At 37.5% G+C, this 11425-nt stretch overlaps 1 protein-coding gene across 8 annotated transcripts in view; it reads right to left on the bottom strand.

Annotated features, from left to right (window-relative positions):
- The window catches only part of MAP3K13 (mitogen-activated protein kinase kinase kinase 13), a 184917-nt gene extending 176934 nt beyond the window's left edge, over window positions 1-7983 (bottom strand). For all 8 annotated transcript variants that reach the window (XM_074404652.1, XM_074404651.1, XM_074404662.1 and 5 more), the window contains exons 1-2: window positions 7907-7983; window positions 5249-5374 (exon numbers count right to left, since the gene is read on the bottom strand). The gene's annotated coding sequence lies outside the window, so the exon portion shown is untranslated. The remainder of the gene's footprint in view (window positions 1-5248; window positions 5375-7906) is intronic.
- Between the last annotated feature and the right edge of the window lie 3442 nt (window positions 7984-11425).

Raw genomic sequence — 11425 nt, 5'->3', positions numbered from 1 at the left:
CTTAGAAGAGGTTTTTAATCTCGTTGACTTAATTTGGTAGCTCATTCTGTTTATCTTATACGCTTGTATAAACCTGCCTAAAAATTCATAATCATAGCAGCTAATGTGTGCTGGGCACTGCTCTAAACACATTATATAGATTAATTCCTTTATATCCTCACAAATACCCATGAATTAGATCCTACTATTATCCCCAATTTACAGATAAAGAGACCAAAGTACAGAGAAATTAAGAAATTCAGGTGGTTACCCAGCTGGTAAAGAGCAGAGCCGGGATTCAAACTTGGGTTCTCTGGCTCCAGAACAGAAGGCAATACCCCACCATTCTATAAAACTGGTTTCAATACAACAAAATTTACCAGGACTTTATTTTAATCAGTGATGTCCCATGTCACAATTTTTCACTTCATGTTATGATTAGAAAGCACAGTGACTAATGTAAATTCCCCAACAGTGGTAATATAGAATCCATTTCAGCAGTCACTACTCAGAAGTGACACTCTGTAAGAATGTCAAAGCAGTTTAAAAATGAAGCATGCACTAAAATATTACAGTGATAAACTACTCCTCTTTTTTGCTTAGGTATATTTTCTATAACCTAATTTTTGTAAAGTGAATATGAATTACTTGTATAATTTTTAAAAAGTTTTTTCAATCATGCCATCACCACTATTAGCATTATATATATTAAACTTACACTAAAACTATTAGATAAGTTTGTTCTTGCTCTATTTGAACAGCCACAGATTTTTTTAAATCAAGATAAAGTAAGCTTTACGGTAATAATGAAATAGTAACAACAAAAGCTGTTATTTACTTAGACCTAATACAGGCAAGCCTTTATATACATTATCTAACCTTCAGTAAATTCCTTTTTACAGCTGAGGAAATTGAGGCTTGAAATGAATGAATAATAAAACTTAATTAAGAGAATGGAGTCCAGATTCAAATCTGTCTATATTACTCTAGAGTTTGTGTTCTTTCCACTGTACAATGCAGCCTCTCCAAATGCCAAAATATCTGTCTGTCTTTTGTTACTAAACACACTGAAGTGATCTTTCTAAAATTCAAGTATTCTTCCCTAACTACTTCAACTGAAAATACTAAATGTAAATTATTTCTGTTCAGTCAGGGATATCATTTTTGAATATCCATTAATACACAGCTGTTTTCATCTTATCAAAAGGACTCAGGTTGCTACAATTTTAAATTAGCTGGTCTACTTTATGAGTTTTTTTCTTTGCCTCTAATAGGAGCTCCTGGCCCATTCATAATCTGTTACTTCTATTAACCCATGGAGTTAGATATCAGCTAATTAAGCCTATCAGAACTGTGTCTAAAATAAAAGTAAAATGAGTAAGGACCTGTGAAAAGCATGCTGATTTTGTGTCTTATAATCTGAAGTTGAAGTAATTCTAAAATTTATGCCCTGGTTATGGGTGAGTTGAGGTTGGTAGATAAGTGACCAGTGGATTTGTTAGCTATCAGTATTTAAATATAGGAATAATAGATATAAACCCATCTACAATGAATCACTTCATTACACTATAAAAAAGTTTTTAGGATTTGAAAGAGGCCTCCAGAATAATCTAGTACACTCTCCCATACAATGAAGAATCCCCTCTACAATGTTCCTGATGTTCAAATTCTGCTTAAGCAACCCTAATTCCCAGGAGTTCACTGCTTCTCAACAGTCTGCTTCACTGCTAACTATTAGTAGTTCTATACTTTCTCTTATTTAGAATGAAATTTGGCTTCATTTAACAGAGAACAAGTACACTTCCTATGGAGTTTCTCCAACCCTTCCAAAGTCTTCTAAATAGTCCCATTACCCTCAACCTAGATCATCACAATCGCCCTTTTATAGGATCACAAAATTGACTAAAAACAGTTCTCCTATTCTGCAAGGTAGTTAAATCAGTGTTTGTGTATTAATGTTTTATAGGTTAATGGGATCTGTTAATCTTGGTCATAAACAATTGGAATGCTAGGAAAGGCTAATGTTCTAGTTCAATTCAAATTGAACAGCAATAAATTTTTGAGTTCTCTCTTCTTACTCCCCTCTCTAAAACAATACAAAACAGAATCTCAAAAGATAGGACTAACATAATAGTTTATGTTGCTAGATTTTAATTTTTTCACTTAGGCTTAGGTCTGCCATCCTGTCATTTCAATTCTGTGAATAATCTTAAAACTTCCAAAATTATTTAAGCTACTCTAAAAATCATGAATTAGCCTATGACAGGCCCAGCTCTAAGGCCTTAATAAATTTTTTTTTTTTTCTCATTGCACTAACTGGATAACTTCCTATCTGGTATATATATATACCAGATATAGATATATATATATTCCTGGAATATATATATTCTCTCTATATATGTTTCTGGAACATATGTAGGTAATATACATAAATGTAGATATAATGTACTATATATATCTATACACACACGTATAGAGGCATCTTTCCTCAAATCTGTGTTCTCTACATATAACTTTTACTTTCAATGTCATCTCCTTTCTTTCCATGTCACCTTTACCATATTCTAACCTCTTGATTTAGGAAAACAATCTGGCCTTGGATTCAATTCACTGCTCTCCATTCACTTAGCAAGAATAAGGAGTCTTACTCTAGGCATCCCACTCACTGATTTCCCCTTCATGATGATAGTGATTAATCCCAAGGACATCAAGAAGCAAAGCATCATCATTTAACAGATGACTATATGCAAAATACTCTGCTAAGTATGATATAAAATGCCTGACATATCATAGTCTCTTCTATTTTACTAACCATGACTCAATCCCTAGTTGGCAGCCTTCATTATGATTTTTAACAAGACACACAATCAGTGGTATCATATACGTATGTATCTTACACAGCCTATTCTGAAGCAAGTTTCTAATAAAATCCCTATTAATAAAATAAGGATTAAGATTATTATATCTTTACATTTTTCATATAATTCATTTTACTAATCTATTACTACTATTCCAAATGTCCTACAATAGAAGTATGGGAAGACAGAAATGATTATCAAAGTAAAAGTCACTCAAATTTTTTGCTGCATTCCCAAGGCAGATAATCAGCCAATTCGAAGTAATACAAAATGAGATTACCATATATAAAAATTATTTTTCTGGTTTACTGATTTTACTAACAGAGAGAACAAGCCATTCTTCAAAATACCTTAAGCCAATTCTAAACATCAAGAACAAAGTAAAATAATAGTAAGAATTATTTTAAAAGTTCCTAAATAGCAATTCAAATAAAACAAAGTTCATCTCATTCAGTAATATTGAGAAGTTCAGAACTATGCCACTGCAATACTAACTTAGCTTGCAAACAAAGTAACACCCACTATATCACCTGGTCAGGTCAGCAACACATGATATACCGTAAATGAATACTGAATTTGGCTGGACTAAGCACTTAGTATTCATAGGATCTTATTAATAGTAGCAATCTAATGTCAAGGTTTAAAATCTATTACAATAGATTGTAACAGATTGCAGCTCTGAAAAAACTTATTTGGGTAACCCTACTTCTTCTAAATAGTGCAAGTATTATAAGAACAATAAGTCATAAGGGAATAGTGAAAGGCTCTGATAATTGCAAAGTTATCCTAAAACCTTGCTGTTTGCTTCTTAGTATTATGAAAATACAAACATGCTCATAGTAAAAAAAATCAACCTACCAGAAAAAGTATACAGAAAAAAAGTGACATATGAGTCTCTTCTTCCTACTCTAGGTCCCTAGTCTCATTCCCCAGGGGTATCTGTCAACAATTCCTCACACTGGTTTGAAATTTTGTATGTATGTATATAAATGTATGCTTTATATAAGCACAAATGAAAACATACTATATGTACAGTTCTTTTTATTGTTTCCTCAGTTCACAATGTATATTAGAGATTTTTCCATATCTGCATCTCTGCACTACTTTATCCTAAGAGCTGCTAAGTATCACTTTGTGTAAAGGCAGTCATTTAACTAGACCTCAGTTGAAACACAGTTAGGTTATTTCCAGCAGGTTCTAGTTAGGCTATTTCTAGCAGTTTGTAGTTAGGCTATTGTTTTTTCTTTAATTTCAAACAATATGGTGACAAAAATCTTTGAATACAAATTTCTGTGTATAAGGCCAAATATATCTGAAAGATGAATTCCTAGAAGTACTGCCTGCTATAGAATTAAACCAATTCTAAACCAGAAGCCAGTGTATAAAGGAAACCAGCAAAAAACTACAAGTTTAATGTTTAGTGATTAAAAGGTACCAAATAGTATCATAAAGTTAGAAGTTAATGTTCTGAAAATGAACAAACTGATCAATTAAGAAAGGTAAAATGGGGCCGGACACAGTGGCTCACGCCTGTAATCCCAGTACTTTGGGAAGCTGAAGCTGGCAGATCATGAGGTCAAGAGATCAAGACCATCTTGGCCAACATGGTAAAACCCTATCTCTACTAAAAATATTTAAAAAATTAGCTGGGTGTGGTGGTGCATGCCTGTAGTTCCAGCTACCCAGGAAGCTAAGGCAGGAGAACTGCTTGAACCCAGGAGGTGGAGACTGCAGTGAGCCAAGATCGCGCCACTGCACTACAGCCTGGGCACAGTGCGAAACTCCGTCTCAAAAAAAAAAAAAAAAAAAAAAAAAGGTAAAATGGGAAAAAAGAAACTTTATCCCCTTGAGACAGAAAGATAAAATGCCTGGAAAATCAACCACCTAATAAATTTTTTTAAAGAAGAAAGAAAAAAAGAAATATCATAAATAAGGCAGGATAAAGGGAAAAAAAAAAACAATCTTTTTAAGCCTTTTTTCTTGCTTAAACTTGAGGCACAAGATAAAACTGACCAGTAGATTTGGTACATATAGTATTACATAGCCAAACTTAAATGCAAGAGGATTTAAATGACTATTTGAGGCTTTATTTCTACTGGGTATCCACAGATTTAAATTATTTCTACCAGGATGTAAAGTGTTGAAAGAAGGTTCCCTGCCAAAAAAGAAAGCAAAGCAGTAACCTTCCAGGAACAATGTAATTATAGCTTACCAATCTTAAATTTCTGATCAACTTTACAGGAAAGTAAGAACAATTGCTTTATATATACAAAACAAACCTCTCTTTGGAAGTCTTGATTAAAACATAAACAGATTAAGAACTGTACTTTTCAATCACAATCCTATAGTTTCCTAGGCAAATTTAAGATTGTTCTACCATCTCACCAAACATAAAACAGTCAACTACTTACCTCTCCCAAAGTGCTAGGATTTGAATGCCACAATACATATTGACTCATGTTTTTGTCCGTTAATGGTCCGTGGTTTCTTTAAATGAAGTCCATTTTAGAGTCCATAGATATCAGTGTTCTGCAAAACTGAAAACCTCAAGAATGTCAATGTACAGACCTAAGTCACCATTTAGATAGCAACTCATTATGAATGAAAGTTATACTACACAGAGATCTAGATGTGCAAAATTTAGTGGACATCACAACAGCAGATTGACATCACACTGAACAGGAGACTGAGGTAGCAAAATTAGACTGGATTTTTTTTTTTTTTTTTTTTTTTTTTTTGAGACAGTCTCGCACTGTCGCCCTGGCTGGAGTGCAGTGGTGATTTGGGCTCACTGCGATCTCCACCTCCCAGGTTCAAGTGATTCTCCTGCCTCAGCCTCCCAAGTAGCTAGGGTTATAGGTACATGCCACCATGCCCGGCTAATTCTGTATTTTTAGTAGACAGGGTTTCACTGTGGTGGTCAGGCTGATCTTCAACTCCTGACCTCGTGATCTGCCTGCCTCTGCCTCCCGAAGTGCTGAGATTACAGGCTTGCACCACCATGCCTGGTGACTTAATTTTTAAGTAAGACGATAATATGAACATAAATCTAGAGGACCTGAAAACATTACTTTGTACCTTATTTTTATGTATATTCTAAAGTTGGCGCCACAGTAAGAATATACACAAATGGGCATGATTCTGGGCACTTTCCAGATATTGGGAAAACAAGGTTTAAGGGTAGGTAAACTTAAAATTTAAATAGTGCAATAATATATTTACATGTCAACTTTTTGGAGTTTTCAACCTATTTTAAGAACATCTTAGATTTTAAATCTAAAAAATGCCTACCAGTGTCATCTTTTTAAAACACACACACACACAAACACACACACACACACACACACACACACACACACACCAGTATGGCATAAATTCAGGGTTTCCTACCCCACTATACCTAATCTAATGCTAAGATTCTGAAACCTCTCCAGAGCTGTTATTTCATTATCTATCCCACACACACTTTCACCTCACTAGTGATTCACGCCAAGATTTCATTACACAGCCTGAGATCTCATCTGCACTTTTTTTCCATTTGACAACCAAAACCAATCTGGTTACAGTAGTTGTTTTTTAGGTCCCTGCCTACTTTTTAATCACATTTTAAAAAATAATTTTCATTTTTAAAATTTTATTTATTTATTTATATTTCTTGAGACAATCTCACTCTTTCGCCCACACTGGAGTGCAGTGGCGCAATCTCTGCTTCTGCAACCTCCACCTTCCGGGTTCAAGCAATTCTCGTGCCTCAGCTTCCCAAGTATTTGGGATTACAGGCTCGTGCCCCACCCAGCTAATTTTTTCTATATTTTTAGCAGAGATGGGGTTTCACCATGTTAGCCAGGCTGGTTTCTAAGTCCTGACCTCAAGTGATCTGCCTGCCTTGGCCTCCCAAAGTGCTGGGATTACAGGCGTGAGCCACTGTGCCCAGCCCATTATTTACCACATTTAAGATACCTAAACAAGTACTTCCAACAAAAGAAACAGCTTAATCTTCTTTTGGGGACCCTCTATTAATACAACTGTTTGGAAGGAGTTAATCTTATTTATAAACACTAGGTGTAATCTCTGACTGGATGTTTATAAATTACCATTTTCATTTTTATAATAGAAAATATAAGGTATATTTTCAATTATAACTATTGTGAGTTATAATTCTCACACCTCAAATGTAACTAGTACATTTACTTATAAGATAACGAAGAAAACATAAAGAAAAAGGAAAGTAAGTTTACTTTGCTGAAAAGAAAGCATTGAGAACAGTCAATGCTACAACAGCAGCGTATTTACAATGGTCCGACTCCACCCTGGTATCATTGCCCTAGAAGTTCTTCCCAGAAAAGTAAAGGAACCTGAAAGAAGCCAAAGCAAATGACTCATCTTCTCCACCCGGAGAAGAATATTAAGACACATTTCTAAATTTCAATAATCATAAAAAACAAAACTAACAAAAACCAACAACGTCCTGGGTATCTCCTGCACCAGCATCCTCATAAACCACTGGTTAGTAAACTAAACTGGAGTCATTTCTACATTCAGAGGTTAGTATACTGAAATTTGGGAGAGTATCTTCCGGGGAGCCAGAATCAGGTTGGTTCATTCATTCATTCATTCGACAGCATCTAAAGAATGCCTACTTGTGGCAAGGCACTGTGCTACGAGTTAACAGACAAAAAGTCGAGGTTCCTGTCCCCTATTAGCAGAACAGGTCGGGGTAGGTGAACCCTAGGTCAACTCATCTCAGTGTCCCAGGCTCCGTCTCTCCAACATAAGCGCCAATGATCGGAAACCCATGATCCCCAGCCATGTCTGATTCCTAGAAGACTCAACCTTGTCTGTATTTCCTCGATGACCTCGGGCCCCCAAGACCAAGTTCCCAAGAGTTCCCCATATGCTCAGCCCCTCAAGCAGCCTCATGCCAAGGAGACTTTTCTCCAGCCACCACCTAATGCTAATGTTGTCCATTACCTAACCTCTGTCCACCCGAACTTAGAGCCCAGAGCGACCTGGGCCGCCAACCCCAGCTTCCACCCCCGCCACCGTTCAGATGCGGCCGGCAGGTTTACCTGTCGGGGACGGAGGCTCCCAGCTGACCCAAGACGCTCCGCCCCGCCCGTGGCGTCACCCGCCACAACCAGGTAACGCCTCAATTGCGTAACTTCCTGTGCGCCACTTCCGGTCGGAATCCCACCTGCCCGGCAGTCCCGCTGAGCACCAAGCTCAGTCAGTGACGTCACTTCCTACCTGTTCTGCGCGGTCTCCTATTATCCTGACGCGCTCCAGATTGTGCTTGTCGGCTTTTAGTCTGCCGGTTTGCTTCTCCACCTGGGTATCTAGCCTGGAACAGTGCATATTATCTCTTTGCAAACATCTTTAGCCTTCTCTTCGGCAGCCACTTCCCTCTGCTGCTTTTGTAGCTTGGACTCATCACTGTTCAAATTCGTCTGGCCTCTTGGAGAAATCATGACTGTTAATGTGATTTTTCTTATTTGTCTACCTCGGGAAGTGCTAGGACTGCAGTCTGTGAGGTTGCGTTGTCTGGTTTCAAATGTTGCCTCTCAGTTCTAACAGTGTTACCTGGGCATGTTACTTCACCTCTCTTTTTTTTATTTAATCCCATTTTTTCTGAGGATCTCTGTGCCCCCTTTGAGTGTGAAACATAATACTAGTACGTAGAAAATAGGATGATTGTGTGTATTACTTGAGATAATACATGGAAAGCACTGGTTCATTGAAAGCATTCAATTAGTGTTAACCATTACTGTTTGCACTATTATGCACTCTTACTACCTGTTGGAACATACCTGTGCTTAAGGACGACTGGAACCAGATTTCCTGCCATCCTTCATACCCATCCCCCCCAACTTTTGTCTTTAAATTTTTACAGATATACAGTTTTTAATTAAGTAATTAATTGATGATGCCTGTAATCTTCGTCAGAACTTTGAGCTCCTCCAGACAAAGTTGGAATCTTAAATAGAAACTAACTTCAACCCTACTGGAAATCACCTGCTTAGTGGTGCGAGGTAATGGGGGAAAGTTGAATAAAACCCAGGCCTTACCCTCAAGAGCATGGAGATATTCAATAAATATTTATGGGATGAAGGAAATCAACCCAGGAAAAAGTGGAAGGGACCAGCTGGGCTGAAGATTTATCCTTAGCACAAAAAAATTCACAGAATGGCAGAACTGAAAGGAACGTTAGAAGCAATCACTTAGTCAATGTCTTGCTGTTACAGGTAAGGAGCATTAGATCCAAAGAGGCAGCTATTAAATGTCATGCAATGAATTTCAATACTAGCACCAGAGGAAGAGTCTCAAAATGCTCACCACCTCTCCACATTCCCAAAATCTGCCTCAAAATGTAAATAAGGTAAGGATAGATTCACTTTTATATCCTCCTCTCACAAGTGAAAAGGATGAGGAAAATCCCAGTCCTGGAGAGACAAGGCAATGTAACATAGATGCTGCATGGTTGTGATGATCATCTGAATGTTGGTGTGGCTACTACTGGATTCATTTGAAACACTGTATTCCCATTCCCCTGGCAAACTTCTTATATTTACCCAGAAATGAAGAGCCAAGTATAGCTCCTAAGAGCTCTACCTTCAATTTTAACTGGCTGGACAGGAATAAGTAACAGATCCAAGACACTTCAGATGGTAACATAGGCTCTGTAAATGCACTGTCAATGATGTGGCATAATTGCATTTAGTTTTCTCTAATTGGAGGCAATTTCTCTTAATAATTATTCAACCTTTGTTTAGGAATATGACAGAGTTAGCATAGGCATTATTAGTAGTATAGAAATGTTGGTAATGGGATCTTTTAATGGACAATAATTCAATGTTAATGTTACAGTCCCATCTTTTCCCCTTATTCAACCATTGGCGCTTTTTCTCCTTTGGCACTAATATACTATGACTTAATACAAATAAATACAAAATAGGATGATGATTTAATCAAATTTAAAAATCATGTGAATTACATTTTGACGTTTCAATCACAATTTACACAGGTTTTTTTTTGTTTTTGTTCTTGTTTTTGTTTTTTTAGGCAGACTTTTGCTCTTGTCACCCAGGCTGGAGTGCAATGGCATGACCTTGGCTCACTGCAACCTCTGCCTCCTGGGTTCAAGTGATTCTCCTGCCTCAGCCTCCCGAAGCAGCTGGGATTACAGGTGCCCGCTACCATGCCCAACTCATTTTTCTTTTGTATTTTTAGTTGAGGTAGGGTTTCACCCTGTTGGCTAGGCTGATCTTGAACTCCTGACCTCAAGTGATCCACTTGCCTTGGCCTCCCAAAGTGCTGGGATTACAAGCACGAGCTACTGCGCCTGGCCTACACAGGTCTTAAAGTCAGCTTGTTTGGGTTCTATGCCCAGCTCTGCTATTAATGACCTTAAATCACTTTACCCCTTTGGCCTTAATTTCCTATTTGTTCCATACAACGAACTTTGTATTCTAGTAGAAAACATGCATGTTACTTAACCACTGTGACCACTAGATGGCAGGTGTTAAGGGACTCTTCCTTTCTGGCTAAACAAAAACATCATTGTCCAGTACCACCTATTTGAACAACTGCCTACACTGGTGATGATTGAGTGTCCCAAGACTTTGAGAGAGGATAGGTCTGAAATGTTTGTTGAATGAATGGAAGGATTCCGGTATTTGTTCTGGATCTTCTATCCCTTACTACTTCCCACCTGCCTCTTCTCCTATTAAAACACTTTCTCTTTTTAAAGCTATGGTGGTGGGAAAAGGAAGAAAAGATGAGACAATATAAAAAGGAGTTGGATTGGGAGGAGAATGGAGAAAAAGGCATTGTATTGCATCTCAAGGCAAACATTGGTGCACTATGGTATTTTTGGATGGAATAATATGTCTAGGACTTACTTTAAAATAATACATGAGGGTATTAGATGATAAATATTTGTCATATATTGATATTATTGTTTCATTATATTCCTCTCTCTTTGTGCATGCTGGAAATTTTCCATAATACAAAGTCAAAACTAAGATAACGTGAGTGCCTTTCTCTTCCTCTAGACAAGACTGAATTCAAACTAGCCTACTGAATCTGAGGATGCTTTTGCCTGATGTTACAGAAACCTTGTCACAGATTGGGTATTCCAGAAGTAGACAGTCATGTGGAGATGAGAAAAAAGATTTTTATTAGGAATGGAGTGGAAGCAGGATTCTTCAGGGGAAGAAGTTGAAATGCTATTCAGGTCCAGCAAATCCTCAGCCATCCTGGGAGGGAACTCTAGAGTAAGTATTGCCCCTCAAGAGTATCATTGTCAGACAACAATGGCCAGCCCCTTATACTAGATGCAGTCTGCCCTAGGAAAGGTATGATCTCAAGCAAGGTGGCCTTCTGCAGCTGAAGCAGACCCTGATTAAAATAGCTGAGGGCTGTCTGCTAACCCCATTTCCTATAGCTGGGCAGCAAGTGCTTCCTCGAAAGGGAATCTGGGTAGCATATCTTTGCATCTTCCACAAAATGCAACATAAATTGGCTTAAACAATAAGGGGATATCTTGACTTCTGCAACTGGAGTATTATGGCAGATATCAGGGTTGATCG

Source organism: Saimiri boliviensis, chromosome 8 (genome assembly GCF_048565385.1).
Source record: "Saimiri boliviensis isolate mSaiBol1 chromosome 8, mSaiBol1.pri, whole genome shotgun sequence".
NCBI classification, from domain to species: Eukaryota; Metazoa; Chordata; class Mammalia; order Primates; family Cebidae; genus Saimiri; species Saimiri boliviensis.
This window is presented reverse-complemented; position numbering and strand designations above follow the sequence as displayed.